This window comes from Cnephaeus nilssonii (assembly GCF_951640355.1).
Source record: "Cnephaeus nilssonii genome assembly, chromosome: X".
Taxonomy (NCBI): domain Eukaryota; kingdom Metazoa; phylum Chordata; class Mammalia; order Chiroptera; family Vespertilionidae; genus Cnephaeus; species Cnephaeus nilssonii.
In genome coordinates, this window is record NC_137071.1 from 120,929,326 (window position 1) to 120,945,763 (window position 16,438).

General features: G+C 56.6%; 1 protein-coding gene across 7 annotated transcripts in view; it reads left to right on the forward strand.

Moving 5' to 3' along the window:
* The first annotated feature begins 8,190 nt into the window (after positions 1-8,190).
* The window catches only part of ATP2B3 (ATPase plasma membrane Ca2+ transporting 3), a 78,921-nt gene continuing 70,673 nt past the window's right edge, over positions 8,191-16,438 (forward strand). For 6 of the 7 annotated variants that reach the window (XM_079765271.1, XM_079765273.1, XM_079765274.1 and 3 more), the window contains exon 1: positions 8,191-8,423. The gene's annotated coding sequence lies outside the window, so the exon portion shown is untranslated. Of the gene's footprint in view, positions 8,424-10,523; positions 10,811-16,438 lie in introns of all 7 variants that reach the window. The other variant, XM_079765272.1, reaches the window with a different exon arrangement.

A 16,438-nucleotide genomic window follows, 5' to 3' on the forward strand; every position in this document is an offset into this window, starting at 1 on the left:
CTCTATGCCCCCTCCAAGCCTGGGGTTTTGTCTTTGCTGCTTTCCCTGAAGGTCCTGGGCACCTCCAGGTGTGGGGCTGTACAAGAGGCCCTGGTGACCAGGTGGGAGGCCACGGCCTGGCCCCTTCCCCTCCCTTCTAGGCACTTCTACTGCCCCAGCTGTCCTTAGACTGGGCTCCTGGAGCAGCCCACCCCGGTGGCATCTGCCCTTTCAGAATGGAGTGTTCGCCAGGCACCTGCAGGCTGCAAGGCACCAGGCTAGACCCCTTCCAGGGGAGCCAGGAAGTCCTAGGGGGTCCCCTGATTGCCCCTCTTTTTAAAAATATATTTATATTGATTTTAGAGAGCGGAAGGGAGAGGGAGAGAGCGATTAGAAACATCAATGATGAGAGAGAATCATTGATCGGCTGCCTCCTGCACGCCCCACACTGGGGATCGAGCCCGCAACCCAGGCATGTGCCCTGACCGGGAATCGAACTGTGACCTCCTGGTTCATAGGTCGACGCTCAACCACTGAGCCACGCTGGCCAGGCGCCCGATTGTCCCTCTTGATGGGTTCCTGTGTCAGCACCAGGAGGCGCACTCCGGGCCAGGGCAGCGCGCTTTGTGGTGCGTGTGCCCACCTGTGCTGGCCTGGCCCAGGTTCCCAGCACAACCTCCACCCCGTAAGGCACACCGCGTGCCAGCTGAGCCACGCCCAGGCTGCAGTGTGCTGGCGCCAGTCCCAAGAGAAGATCCAGAGCACAGCCGGGAAATCCTGCTCACCGGACACGACACGGGTGGGGGGACAGTCCCCAGAGCAATGCCCTCTCGGCATGCCCAAAGGGCTAAGGTGGCAGTGGGCTGGATCCTGGCTGCTCTTTCTTTGTGCTACATGAGGGGGCTCTGTCTCTAGTGGTGGGACCCGGGGCTTCCCGGAGCTTCCCGTGGCAGCCACAGGCCACTCACGAAAATAGAGCAGGCAGGGCCCACTGGGAGTGGCAGCCCAGGAGAGGAGCCCAGAGACTCAGCACCCCGCCTCCCACACGCGGCCACCTGCCCTTCCACCTGGCCTGGCACCGGGACACCCGGTGTTCCCAGGTTTCTCCTTTTGGGGATGGGAGGCACTGCTCACAGTGGCAGCCCAGCGATAGAATGTCACCCGTCGGCATCATAGCACTATTCTGGGCCATGTGCTCCACAGCCCAGCAATCTCTGCTGAGCTGGGCAGGCTCAGGGCAAGGGCACTGGCCCGGGGCCAGGAGTCAGGGCCTCGGTCAAGTCCCCTCGCTGGCTGGGAGGAGGGGCAGTCGGCACTGGGGCCTGGTGGAGCCAGAAACCTGGAGCCCTCAGGCCCTTTCTCTGTGTGCTGGTCTTGGCGCCTGACCTGTTATGCGGGTCCAACACAGCCCCTCCCCCATGTGGGTCTCTGTCTTCTCACCCTCCCTCTCTCTCTCCCTCCCTCCCTCCCTCCTTCCCAGCCTTCCTGCCATTCCTTTCCTCTCTGCCTCCCTCTCACTGGGGACGCAGGTGCCACAACAAGCTAAGGCTATTAGGCGCAGAGGAGACCCCTGTGGCTGGACCCCAGGGAAGGGGTCTATAGGCTTGGTGGGTCACCCCTCCCCATAGGGAACAGTGCCCTGCAGACAGGACCCACAATGTGCCCAGACCAGAGCCTGTGAGGCACCCAGGAGAATGCTTGGGCCCCGAGGAAGAGTCCCAGGGAGGTGGATAGGGCCAGCCCCAAAGGGCTTGTGGGTCCTGGTTGGAGGGGAGAGCTCCCCACCCACAGCAATTGGTCAAAGACGAATCACTTAGCCTCACTCTGATATCAAGTGTGTTGCAAACTATTAGATGATGGATAATAATAGGAAGAACAAGGGGAATAGGAATGCCAAAGTTGAAACTGATTGGACTGTAAGAAAAAACACCCATGGCAAACATCAAGTTTACTGCCCTGGCCGGCTAACAGCTGCCATGTACAGTTTCACGTACACTTCATACATCCTCCTAGCGGAGCTCAGGGTCCGGCTCCAGTCACAGGAATCCCAGGGTGGCAACGCTGCAGAGGGCTGGCCTAGGCATGCTAAACTATAGGTGGATCATTGGGCTGAGGGGGCTCAGTTAGAAAGTGCGGGAAAGGGCCCTGGCCGGTGTGGCTCAGTGGATAGAGCATCGGCCTTTGGACTGAAGGGTCCCAGGTTCGATTCTGGTCAGGGGCATGTACCTTGGTTGCGGGCACATCCCCAGTAGGGAGCATGCAGGAGGCAGCTAATTGATGTTTCTCTCTCATCGATGTTTCTGGGCAGGGTGAGAGTGTGGTGCTCCCATTGAGGCCTCTGGAGGGATGCCACCTGAGGGCTGGGAGCACCCCAGGAGTGGTGGGTGTGCACGTGCAGTTCGGAGGAGGGGTGTGAGCCCCAGGGCACGCTGGAGCTGGTGCACACCGGCATGCACATGCGCACGCACACGCTGGGCAATGAAAGTCATGGGAACAGCTCCGTTGGAGGTGGGGACAATCCCATGAAAGGAGAGGCCGCCAAGGAGTGGATTCTGAATGACACGGGGCTGGGGGACATTTCCGAGTACTTATTACTAGTCAGGTGCCTTCTGGAGGTGGCAGGGCCCAGCTGGAGACTAAGCCAAATCCACTGCTTAGGTTTAGACGAGTCAGGGCTTGTCCGAGGGGCAGTTGGCCAGGTGTCCACAGGCTATGGCCAGGGATGGGGGCAGGGCCCCTCAGAAGAACAACCCCTCCTTGAAGAACCTGAAGGGTCAGAGGAGGGGCTGCTCTGAGAACTTGGGGGGGGCAGTGTTCATCCACCACTAGTCCCCCTGTGGTCTCTAGGCCCCATCCCGGTGGGCTCCGGGCTCCAGTCTCAAGCTTCACTCTGAACATGTTGGGCAGGGCACCATCTCCAGGGTGGCACAGAGCCGCTGAAGGGCCCCAGTGCCCGCTGCACATGGGCTGCCAGGACAGGGCAGGAGTGCCCGGAGGCTGGAGCCGGTCTGGCAAGAGGGAGTTGTGCTCAGAGGACCACCTCCTTGTAGCCAGTCCCGAGCTGCTGGGAAAACAGAAAGGAGGTGTGCCTCGGGCTGAGCCAGGCCCAGGCTGGTGTGTTTCTTGGGGTGGCTGTAACAAAGGACCACTAGCTGGTGGCTTCGAACAGAGATGGACTCTCATGGTTCTGGAGGCCACGAGTCCAAAGTCAAGGTATTAGCAGGGCCGTGCACCTGCTGAAGGCTCCAGCTTCAAGGTGGTTGCCGGCATCCCTTGGCTTGTGGCTGCATCACTCTAGTCTTTGCCTCTGTCTTCACACGACCTCCTGCTATGGGTCTGTGTGTGTCAACTTTCCTCCTGCCTCCCTCTTTACGGACACCTGTCACTGCATTCAAGTCCTGCCGAGATAATTCAGGGTGATGGCTCCATCTCAACATCCTGAAGTTAATCACATCTGCAAAGTCCTTATTTCCAAAGAAGGTCTCAGTCCCATTCCAGGGATGGGGGCTTGCACATCTCACTGGAGGCATTTCTGCCTGTCATGGGGCTGCAGGTCAGCGCTGATGGTCCCCAAACTCTTGGGGGGAGGGGTTGTCTGTGATCTCAGACAGAGAAAGAGTGGGCATACAGAGTAGAGAGGAAGCCTGGGGCCCAGCCAGAGGTTCCCCCACTTCAATGGTGGGCTGAGGAATTACTGTCCCCAGTTAAGGCTGTGGCAGTGACTCCAAAAATGGCAAGAGGGACACCAGGCAAGGGAGGAGGGGTGGCAGTTGCAGGCCCGCAGAGAGGAGAAGCCTGGTGCTAGGTGGTGGCCCGAGGACCTGGGAAAGACAGCATTCAGGAAGTAGGGGGAGGAGAATGAGAGCTAGAGGCAGGAGTGAGGGAGGGGTAATGAGCGGGTAGGAAAAGGTAGAGTGGGCTCCTTTGGCAGAGTGTGTGAGGGGCACCAGCTGAGAGCCAAATTCTTGTTGGCTTTACTTTCTTGGCGATAGAGTGCCAGAGAGGGATGGGCGGGGGGGGGGGGGGGACGGGACGGTGACAGTGGACAGGCTGTTGACAATGTAAGAGTGAGGGACAGGAGGGGGCAAGGACACACTGGGGACCGGGGATGGGACAGGAGGAAAGGGATGGGGGAGAGTGAAGGGAAGTAGGAAGGTCTGGACCACTAGGCCAAGCCCCTTCCCCTGCCACACCCCCAGCCCCAGCTATGAGCTTCCCTGGGGCTTCCCCCTAAGCATTTGCAGTGCAGACCTAAGGCAGAAATTTCTAGAGAAATTCTCCCCATCTACCTCTGTAGAGGAGAAGCCAAGCAGGGCTGGCCAATAAACAAGGGCCATCAGTGATACATCAGACACTCCAGGCCTGGGGACTGACCGACTCCAACCCCAAAATGGGGACCATCCCCTCTCCAGGCCCATCAGCTGGTTGGGGGTTGCTAGGGACTGAGGACCATGATGACATCCTGAAGGGATGTGACTCTGTCCTTTCAGCCCTCCTGAAAGCCACATACCTTGTTCCTTAGCCAGCTGGCCTTGGCCTCAGTGGGCCTCATCACAGGGGCACGTGGCATGGCCAACTCTTGCCCGGGCTAGCGCTGGGCAGTGCCCCCGGGCCGGGGGTAAGAGGCACAGGAGCACGGGTGGGTGATCCCTGCCTCAAACTCTCTCCCCTTCCCATCAAGAGGGGGCCTGTGCCAAGCACAGGAAGAGAGGGTCCACGTGGAACTTCCCGCCCAAGGCAGCTGGCTCCCAGCTCTGGAAGTGGGGCGGACTTCACATGCTGGTGCTAATGCTGCCATGTGGACAGCAGCCATCAGTAAAATGAACATGCCCCCAGGGGCGATCAGGGACGAGGCTATCACCTCTCCTAGCCCATTAGCTGCTTGGGTCTCAGAGGGAAGGCAGTGACGGAGTCCCAAGGGAGTCTTCTCTCTTTTCTTCAGCCACTTCCAGGCCTGCACATGTGGGCCTCTCCCTGCGCCTCTGCGCCCCCATTTCTTCCTCACTCCTGTCCTCCCACAGCTGCCCACACGTGTCTACTAGGAGGTAGAGCTATGACTGAGGTGTTTGCTATCAGCTAGGGTGCACCCCCTTCCCAAGGAAGCGGCCTGCCCCTACCTCCTCTGGCTCTGGGGCCTCAAGTCCCCGCCGGAAGGACATGCCCAAGGAGCCTGTCCCACTGCGAGAGGCCAAGAAGGGGATCCAACCTAAATCTGGCAGGGAGGGGGGCTCTGAGGCTCTCAGGAGGTGCTCCCATCATTCGGAGCTCCTCTTCCATCGTGTGGGTGCCCAGGGGCGGCTGGCACCCCGTCTCCCAGCCAGGTGAAAGTCTAGCTTTGCAACTGGCGCTCAAGTGAGGTCTGGTGCCCCTCCAAGTGTGGGATGGCAAGAAGAACAATTCCAAAGACACAGAAGCACGGAACAGACTGCGGAACCTCAGAGGGAAGGCAGGGGAGGGTGGGTGGGTGGGAAGAGATCAACCAAAGACCTTGCATGCATATCTGCATAACCCATGGACACAGACAATAGGGTGGTGAAGGCCTGGGGGAGGGTTGGAGGCAGGCTAGAAGGGGTCAATGGCAGGGGAGGGGGGGAAGAAGGGGCCATATGTAATACTTTCAACAATAAAGATTTTTAAAAGTTAATTAATTAATATAATGGGGGGGGGGAGAGAAAAACTCCAAGGTGGCCGGCTCTCACACAAGACTCCACGGCCAGCACAGAGCATGTGATAGGTGTTCAGGAAATCAGGGCTGGCTTTGGCTTTTAGGTTTTCTGTGGGCACAGTGGGTGGGGCTGCTGTGGGGGCCAAGGCAGGTTGAGCCCACAACAGCTGGCCCCTGTGCTGAGGTACATTCTTCCCTGGGCCGCGGGACAACCAGGTGGCTTTCAAAGAACAAACACCCAGGAGAGCGGCTGGGGTTGCCGTGGAAGGAGGGGTGTGCGTGAGCGAGTGCTTGAGTGAGCATGGGTGAATCCATGCGCGAGTGCGTGTGAAAGAGTGTGAACTGTGTGCATCTGTGTGAGATTTGTGAGCGAGTGTGTGTGACAGCGTGTAATTGCGTAACTGAGGGTGTGACTCTGAATATATGTAAATAACTGTAAATGTGAATTTGAGTGACTAGGCATGTGTGTGACTAACTCTGAGTGTACACAAGTGTGTGTGAGAGCAGTGACTATCTATACTAATAAAAACCTATGTGGTCATCACGCCCTCACGCAGTGACACCCTCATACCGCAACGAGCGATCACCAGGAGATTGTGTGCACAGCGGGCGGGCGTGGGTGGGTGGGGCTGCAGGCACCCGTGGGTGGGCGGGGGCTTGACGCTGCGTGTGCGGCACGAAGGCAAGTCCCACGGCTCCGTGTGCAGAGGTGGGACCCCTGGCTCTGGCCTACCTCTTTGGGGCAATCCATCAAGGAGCCCCAGATGGGTTGGCAGAGCCTACCTCCTTGGGGCAACCAATCACGGGCTCCCGCACTGTGAGAGGGCACAGGCCAGGCTAGGGGACACCACCCACCCCCCGTGCACGAATTTCGTGCACCAGGCCTCTAGTGTGTGAATAATTGGGTGTGAGTGTGTGGCATTGTGACTGCACATGCGTGAGCATACGTGAGCATGTGTCAGCATGTGTGGGGTGTTTGAGCGTGTGTGAGTGAGTGTAAGCTCTGTCCGTGTGAGTATGTATGAGTGTGATTAAGCATGTATGTGTAAATGTGTGTACACATGTGTGAGTGTGCATGAGTGCGTGAGCATGTGTCGGTGTGTGTGAGTAAGCATGTGTGAGTATGAGTGTGTGTGAGCCTGTGAGTGTGCATGTGACCTCTGCCTGCACTGAGATGTGTCAGGTCTCAAAGGCTGTCCATGAAAGCAGCTGCTTCCTGCAGGAGGGACACACTGTGGGGAGGTATGACAGTCCCTTGGCCCAGGGAGGAGCTCCCGCCGTGCCTTTGTGCTCTATAGGTCTCTGTCACAGTGGTACCTCCTCAAAGAATCCTTCCCTTAGCTCTCAGCACCATCTTTCTTCTCCCCAATCGGTGGTTTTCCTGGGCTCTCGCCCACACTGTGTGGCCATGCGTTTACTCTCTGCCTGCCAGCCCCATTTGTGGTCCCTGCTGCGTCCTTAGCGCCCAGTTGGGCCTGGCACACAGGGTGCCCCAGGGCTCTGTTTGTCCAAGGCAAGAAGTAATTTGCGGCTGTGCCAGGCCTCTTCTACCTGCCACCTCGTTGGGCTCTCAGCCCTGCCTGCTCCAGGGTGGTGATGCGCACTAAGGGCCTGTCAGTTCTCTTGCCCACACACAGCCCCCTTCCTGTGCCACCCCGCCCCCCTGCACTTCTGCTGTCTGCTCGCAGATGGTGGCAAAGGCCTGATGTGGGTTTGGAGGCACCCACTGTCCCTGGAGCTGGGGAGCTGGGGGCTCTAAAGACGAGTGGCATAAGCCAGCCAGCTCCTGCCTGGGTGTCCATGGGCACACACTTGGGTCTCTGGCCACCCGACGTGCATCTGTGCGTTTGTGGGTATGGTCTTCTCTGCATTGGGGTTTGTCTGTGTGTCTGTCTCCACTGTGTCCACGCATGTCTGTGACCCTGTGTGTCTGTCTCTGGTGTCTACCTGTGTGCAATGCCTCTTGGTGTCCCATATAAGGGGGTTCATATGATAACCTTTTGGGGTCACTGACTTGGAGAATCTGTCGGAAGCTCCAGCTTCCCTTCCAAAAACGCCTTTATATATCGCATTCCCAACAGTTAGAAGGCAGTTTCAGGAGAGTCACCACCACCCCTCTGCCCCGCAAGGTAGGGACCGATGGATCCCACACTACATATCAGCAAGTCGGCTCCACACCCCATTTGGCTTCAGGGAGAAGGACCCAGAAGGCAGGGGTCTTGAGGGAGGGCAGCCTGATGCTCCAGTGGCACCCTCATAGCTCCTTCTCTGCGCTCCCAGTTACCAGGGCCCTCAATTTCCAGTGGCGCCCACCCCACCTCAGCCAGCACCCTCCGGGGCACTGCTAGACTGGGAAGGGCAAGCACCCCGCGCGTCCTGGGGGGACAGAAGGGCGCGCACCGGACGCGTGGCTCCGGAGCCCCACAGCCCCCGCGCAGCGCGCCGCCCCCCGCGCCCGATCCCTCCTCCCTCCTCCTCCTCCTCCTCCTCCCCCCCCCTCGTTCGCTCCCTCCCTCCCTCCTTCCCTCCCTCCCTCCGCGCTCAGAGCTGCGGCTGGAGCCGAGCGCGCCGCGTCGCCCGCCGCTGCCGGTGCGGAGCGTGGGGAGCACTCGGCCGCAGCCCTCGCCCGCCGCGGAGGGTCGCGCCCGCGCCGCCGGCCAGGCTGCCCTGCGCCTGGGCCTTTCCGTCCTTGGAGCGGATCGTTGCCCGCCGGGCGCCCGCCCGCAGCGACAGCGCCCGCCGGAGCCGAGGCCGCGGCGGCGGCCGTGCCCATGACCGGGTAAGTGGTGCCCCGGGGCGCACGGGCGCCCTGGGGTGGGCGCGGGCGCGGGTGGGGCGGGGCAGGCGGCCCGGCAGGTGGCGAGGCCGGCAGGTGGGGAGACGCGGGTCCCCGCTCGCGGCACCTGCACCCCGCGCGGGGCCTGCGTGTCCTTGCGGCGCCGCGTCCGCGCGTCACCCCGCAGCCCCGGGCTGGCGGGCAGCGCCCCGCAGCCAGCACCCTGCGCCCCGCATCCCGCGCGCACGCGCATCTGCATCTAGGGAAAAAGGCCGCCGGGGGCTGCGGACTGGGTCCCGGGAGGGCACAGCCGGGTCGTGGGGCCTGGGCCAAGCTGGCCTCGCGCACGCACCTCCGGAGCTTCGCGGCACCCCTCCCCCGCGCCCTCACACTGTTATTCTCCCCCGACACACGGTCTGAGAAACCCGCACACGTTCCCACACTGTCCCCACACGCCCGCCCACACAGACACCCGGCCGACCCTTCCGCTGGCATGGGCTGTGCGAATGGCAAGCCGCCGCCGCGGCCACACTTGGGTAACTCGTTCTCCATCCCTCCGTGCACGGCTGTCCTCCCCCTCCTCACCTGTGTGACCTTGGCCAGAAGGCTTCTCCCTTCTGGGCCTCAGTTTTCTCAAGGGTTTAGGGTTCTGGAATTTGCAGCGCTGGGGGAGGGGGCATGTCCCAGAGGAGGGCGCCCTGGATCTCCCCCCTTGGACAGTCCTCTGATTTTTCTCTCTGGGACCTGATTTCCTTCCTTCCGCTGGCTCTGCGGGGCTCAGCGGGCAGGCCAGCTGAGGGTGGGCGACAGGCAAGATGGGGGCCTGCAGGGGGCCTGGGGGTAGGATTGGGAGATAGTGGGGAACAGCTTCCTCAAGGGGCAGGGCAGGGCCAGCATCCCTGAACTAGGCACTTGATACTCCCAGGCTGGGGTGGGGGAGTGGGGGAGTGGGGCCAGGATTTCAAAGATGAGGCCCCTGGGCCTCCGACCTAGAAGTGTGTCCCTGACAGCTGCAGGGTTGAGTCCAGCCTGCCCCTGGCCATCCCAGTCTCCCTGGCTCCCTGCAGGGACGTGGGTGCCATGCCGCCTCACTGGTCTGTGAACATCTTAAGGCAGGGACCGGCTCTTAATCTGTGTCAGTTCTGAATGGAGTGCCCAGCCCAGCCCAGCCCAGGTGTGGCTCAGAGGGAGCCCAGGTTTCTGTGTGGCACGTGCACGACCTTGACCTCCCTGAATCTGCAGAATCACCCGCCTGAGGGAGGCAAGGCCAGGGTTTTTGGCCCCATTTTTCAGATGAGACCATTGAGGCCCTGAGAGGGGAAGGGACTTGACGCTGCATTCACTGGATGGGCGGATAGATGGGGACACTCCGAGTCCAGAAATGGCTCTAAGCTGAGTCTCGCCATCAACGCCAAACGTGAGCTGCTGTTTTGCATTGCCCCCTTTCACGGCCCAGGAAACCAAGGCCATGGGGGCTCAGGAGAGAGGAGTTGGCATGCAGACCTGGGCCGTGGGAACCTCAGCCCAAACCAGCCTTCAGAGGGGCGGGCTGGGGGCTGCCTAGGTCCCTACCGGGCAGGCCTCGGCTGAGATCTGGCAGAGGGTCTGAGGGTGTTGGAAGAGGTTGGACAGTTGTGGTCCCAGGATATTGATTGTTCCTGCTGCTTAGCCCCGAGGAGAAGGCGGGCCAAGGACACAGCTAGTCTTGATCAGATCAACCTGGTCCATGCCCAGTGCTGCCAGGTGGTTTGAGCAAAGGGGCAGGCGGCTCTGGCACAGACATGTGGGGGGGGGGGGTAACGCAGGCAGATGGCACTAGGGCGGTGTGGGAGGGGGCTTTGCACGGAGCCAGAAGGAGAGCCGGTCCTATGGGGAAGGAAGCCCTAGGCTAAGAGCGCTGGGGCTGGGGAGAGAGCTACAGCCACAGGCGCAGAGGCGCTGCAGCAGGCCCCTGAGGGGTAAGGAAGGCCTGGGGAAGCTCCTGGGTTTGCTGCCAGCTCTCCGACTGATGGTTTTGTGACCTTGGCCAAGTCCCTTCCCTGGAGGCCTGGCAAGGGTGAGGAGGGGGGGGGGGGGTCTCAGTGCACTCCCATGACATTTCAGGATTCCCAGCTGGAGCTTCGGAGGTTGAATCATTTGCGAGCGAGCAAGCGTGAGAGGCCCGGCAGTGAGTCAGGGAGCTCTCTCCACCCAGAATGTCTTCTCCCAGTCCAGGGAGGCAGCGGAAGGTGCTGGGGTCAGCCTAAGCCCTGCCTCCACTCCCCCCCGGGCCTTCCATGTGGACAAGATGAGAGTGCCCTAGGCCCCTGGGGGCTTTGAGAGCTGACCTTCAGCGGGGACTCCTGAAGCCAGCAAAGCCGGGCCCAGCTTCCTTTCTCCCACCTTACAAAGTGAGTTGTCAGCGCATATGTGGGCTATGCCCATTGCACTCTCTTCTGATTTTAAACGGAGGGTGTGTGCATGGAACTGATGGCTGCTGTCTCTATCAGAGGTTATTAGCACATCAAATATTGTAGGTAATACCCTAGCCCGTTTGGCTCAGCAGTTAGAGCGTCAGCCCGCAGAATGAAGGGTCGAAGGTTCCATTCTGGTCAAGGGCACGTACTTCGGTTGCAGGCTTGATCCCCGGCCCTGGTCAGGGTGCATGTGGGAGGCAACCAATCAATGTGTCTCCCAATCGATGTCTCTCTCACATTGATGTTTCTCTCTCTGTCTCTCCCCCTCCACTCCACTCTCTCTAAAAATCAATGGGGGAAAAAATATCCTTGGGGGAGGATTAACAAAAATAAAATTTAAAAAATATATAGTAGGCAATAACAGTGATAATAATAAAGGCACTCATCTTGTGCCAGACATCATTCTCAACATCCCCTCACCTCATTAAAACAACCACCAAATGTAACAAGGGCTTTTACTATCCCCACGTTGCAGATGAGGAGACTGAGGCCCAGAGAGGTTAGGCAACTTGCCCAAGGTCACAGAGCCAGCGGATAGCAAAACCAGGATGGGAAGGCAGGCCGGCAGGCTCCCGAATCTGGTCTGTTTATGTAGCCGCTCATTCCATAATCTCTAGAAGTCAGTGCTGAGCTCAGCAGAATGGAGCGTTGTGCATGTGAGCTGTTTGTCGAAGGCAACTTCCAGCCCTGGGAAGACCCTGCAGCTCAGAAGCTGAGCCTCCTGGGCCCCCTCATCGACTCGCTGAGAAAAACGGACCAACCGCGGATTTGTATCCATCTGAAGCAAGTTAGGGAATGATCTGTATTTCAGTAAGTTTTCGGCACGACCCTGCAGGCGCACCCCTACGAAGGGGCGGTCTCAGTGGAAGCTGATAGATGGGGACCTGGGCTGATGCTGAAATCCAACTGAGGGCTTGCTGCCCCGGAACCTCACCAATGCTGTCTCTGAGATGGGCTCAGGCGCTGAGCTCTGGCTGTGAATTGGTTGGGCAGGGCAAGCAGAGACCTGGAATGTGCAGATGTCTTCTCCCTGCCCCCCATCATTTCCCAGAAGGCCACTTCTTTATCTGGGGCCCCAGCTCCTCACTGTTTCTCTCTTCCCCGCCCTGGCTGAGCTGGCAGAAGCCAGGCCAAGTGGCGGCCGGCTGGAAAGCCCTCCCCTGCCTGTGCACCTTCTGTTGGGTGGGAGGTGCTGGAAGTGGGCCTGGGAGTACCGCCCGCAGAGCAGGATCTGAGCCCACACGTCACCAGGACAGAGGGAAAGAGGCCCTCAGATGTAGGATCGAAGGCCAGGCATCCTGGACTGCCCAAGGTTGGGAAGAGGACGAGACCAAGGTTACATGGCTGAGTAGATGGCAGAACCCGAACCAGAGCCACAGGGTGAGGTGGGAGGAACAGGCTGGAAGGTTTGTCCGGAGTCCCGCCTCAAGGGCTGAGGGGCCTTGGGCCGCAAGTGGTTCCCAGAGACTTGAATCCAAATCAGAGTTGCACAAAGGGGATGCTACGGTCAGTATCCTTGGGGGATGCCTTATTCGAAGGGGTTCTGAGCCTGATTGGGGGTTCTGTACATGGGTCCCCTCAGTAAAAGGGAACCCTTCTCTTCAAATGAGAAATCCGAAAGAGACTGCAGCCACAGTCCCAAGGCACTTTCTAGAGCTGCACAGTCCAATGCAGTAGCCACAAGTGGTGATTTAAGTAGAATTAAATAAAATTTAAAATTCAGTTCCTCAGTCAAGCTGGCCACATTTCAAGTGCTCAGTAACCACATGTGGCTGGTGGCTACTGTGCTGGACAGTGCCGACAGAGAACATTGCCATCACTCCACAAGGTTCTGTCACACAGTGTCGCTTTAGAGCCAATGCAGACCCAAGCCTTCACACGGACCCTGAGGCCACGCCCATGCCTACCCCCACCCCCACCCCCAGGGCTCCTTGAAAGGGAGTGGATGAAGCAGGTACGGATGTCTCCCGGCAGACAGGATGCCCCCTGGAGAGTCTGAGGGCCTTTGCCACCCTCACCAAGGCTGGCCCAGGTGCACCACCCACGTGGAGGAGGGAGGTAAGAGAGAACAGCCCACCATGCGGTGAGGATGCCCAGCCTGGCCTGGCCCCATGCCAACCCCGGTGGCCCTGGCTCACCAACTTGAGGCAAAGCCCTGGCTCTTTTCTTTTAATAGTATGTTTTTAAAAATATATTTTATTAATTTCAGGGAGGAAGGGAGAGGGAGAGGGAGATAGAAACATCAGTGATGAGAGAGAGTCATTGATTGGCTGCCTCCTGCACGCTCCACACTGGGGATCGAGCCCACAACCCGGGCATGTGCCCTGACCGGGAATCGAAGCGTGGTCTCCTGGTTCATAGGCCGACGCTCAACCACTGAGCCACGCCGGCCGGGCTTTAACATGTTTTTATTGATTTCAGAGAGAGGAAGGGAGAGGGAGAGAGAGATAGAAACATCTTGGGTTTAAAAAATATAGAACGTTTAAATATAATGCTGTTAACATGTATGCCCTTTATAGAAAATTCATAAAACACAGAGAGGTAGAAGCCCCTTCCATCCTCTTACCGAAATGCAAGCCAGTGCTTCCATTTTATCGAACTCGTTTCCGCTAGGCTTTCTTTGCATAGGCTATTTATTTTCACATTACTGTAATTATACCATGAGCATAATTGCGTAATCTATTTTTTACTTCACATGTGCATTTTCTTTATTAATATAATCCCTTCCTAAATGAATTTTTCAAAATGGATGCAGTTGGATTTTTTTTAAGGTTCTGAAAGCCGTAAGTGCTTATTGCAAAAATAAAAAAAGAACTTGAATTATGCAAAGGAGGAACTGCAAATGATCATTCACTCATTCGACAGCTATTTATCAAGCACCCAGGATGTATCAAGGCGGTCCTCAGGGCTGTAATTACAATTTTTAATGGATGAATAATATTCTCTCAAGAGAGTGTAATTCGCTTAATTATTTGGCTATTTGTGGAGATCCAGGCAGTCGGATTTGTTTCACTCTCATAGGTGGGGCCCTGTGGGGCACCTCAGTGGGTAAGGCTTGTCCTGCCCCGAGGAGGGTGCCCAGGCCGGAGCTCATCCTGCCAAATTGTTTCCAGAAGGCTTTTCAGCACATCCCAAGGGCTGGCTCACTGTGGCCTCGCCAGTCTATCATAATCAAACAAACTGACATAAATAAATATCATGGTCCAAAATGTCTGCTTTAGTTTCGAGGGTTTTTTTGTGTGTGTGCGTTTTAAATATATTTTTATTGATTTCAGAGAGGAAGGGAGAAGGAAAAAGAGATAGAAATAGCAATGATGAGAGAGAAACACTGATCAGCTGCCTCCTGCACACCCCCCACTGGGGATCGAGCCCACAACTCTGGGCATGTGCCCTGACCTGGAATCAAACCATGACCTCCTGGTTCATAGGTCAACGCTCAACCACTGAGCCACGCTGGCCAAGCAGTTTCTGTTTTTTTAATTGCTCGTGAGGGTGAGGGTGAGCATTTTTCCACAACGCCTATTAATGATATGTCTTTTTTTTTTTTTTTTTTTTTTAGTGATTTTTTAGTGATTTCCTCACCTTTACTGAGGTCTTAGTGTTTCTCTTATGGGTTTGAATACATTTATTCATGAAAGATAGTGACAATTTTGCATGCTTGTTGCAAGTAATTTCAGAATTTTTTTTGCCTGTTTATTTTTTCATGCAAAAGGTAAACACTTTCTGTCTCACATTTTTTTTTTTGGTGTGATTTCTTCCATTGCTTCTAGACTTACAAAGTACCTTACAGAAATCTGAGAACTATTCTTGTGTGAGTGTGTCATTGCATTGTTAACATGTTTTAACTCTTTAACCGGGGGGTGGGTAAGCTTTTTCTGCAAAGGGTCAGATAGTAAATATTTTCCACTCTGCGGGGCCACACAGTCTCTGTTCTGACTGCTCAGCTCTTCATAGAAGCTCAAATACAGACACGGCAGCGATGAATGGGCGTGGCTGTGTGCCAATAAAACTTTATTCACAAAAGCACTTGGCTGCCAGATTTGGCCCTTGGGCCATGTTTGCCAAACCCTGTTTAATTCAAAGGAAATTTGTCTTGAAGAATAGTATGAGGTGAGGATCCAAGGTACATCATTTTCCTGAGTGCTAGCCCAACCTCCCCGTTTCTTTATCAGCTCATTTGTCCTCTAGCTAGTGTATGATGCCTCTGTTAGCACAGACTCCGATGTGGAGTAGGGAGGGTCTGTTTCTGAGCTGTCTGCCTCCCTTCCCCATGGCCTGTGGGTGGGCTCCAATGCCAGTAATGTGCATTTACTTGTTTTTGGTTTTGGTTTTTTAATACATTTTTCTTGATTTCAGAGAGGAAGGGAGAGGGAGAGAGAGATGGAAACATCAATGATGAGAGAGAATCACTGATCAGCTGCCTCCTGCACACCCCATACTGGGGATCGAGCCTGCAACTGACTGGGAATTGAACCATGACCTTCTGGTTCATGGGTCAATGCTCAACCACTGAGCCACGCCAGCCGGGCACTTTTACTTCTTTTCTTTTAAAACTATCTCTTGCTTTATTTTTCTGATTTCCTTTTTCTCCATATACAGATGCTCCATGCCTATACGTGTTTCCAAAAAGCTGGAAATGCTGAGGTTAATAAACCAGAGGTCCTTGTCCACACAGCTCACACTCCCATGCAGATAAAGGCATTTAAAATAATCACCCTGTTCTTACAGACATACGGAAAAAATGCTTTGGAATCTTAAACCTTGTATCTTTTGATACCTGACCTGCAGGTCCCAGCTCAGTAATCTTAAAGCAAAACTTGTCTGCTGAACCTTAGAACCATTGGGCGAGTCCCCTTCCTGCCTCCCTCAATCAAGCATTTGGCCACGCATTCTCTGGACCACAGTTCAGGGCTGTCATGCTTCCCCACAGACGTGATGGTGGCTGGCTCTCCATGGGTTTTCCTCCCAGAGATACACAGGGGATACGGGTGTAGGCAGGAGAGCGTCATCAGAAGCAAAGCCTCATGGCTGAGGATGGCCAGACGGCCTGGATCACCAGACCCTCCTGGATAAGAAACAGGAAAACAAAGCTGGCAACCCAGGAAAGGACAGGGAGATGTAGAGTTGCTATTGGCCGGCTCCGTTCCAGCTACTAGGGGGCTCAGAGGCTTTGGCTATATATATCTATATATATACACTGAGTGGCCAGATTATTATGATCTCTGAACGCATAAGAATCTGGCCACTCAGTGTATATCCTACCTTATAATAGACAAATATGCAAATTGACCACACCTTCGCTACGCCCAAACCACGCCCACCAACCAATCAGGACAAGTATGCAAATTACCCCAACAAAGATGGCGGCTAATTTGCATATCAAGACAGCGTAGAAAGAAGCCAAGAGATGCTGAAGGGAGCAAAGCTGCAGAGAAGCAAGCAAGCCCGGGGGAGGAGAAGGGAGGAGCGGAGGCGGGGCGGGGGGAGAAGGAAGGAGAGCTGGGCGGGCTGGTGGAGAAGGCGGGCCGGGGGACAAGGGAGGAGCGGAGGCGGGGCGGGGTA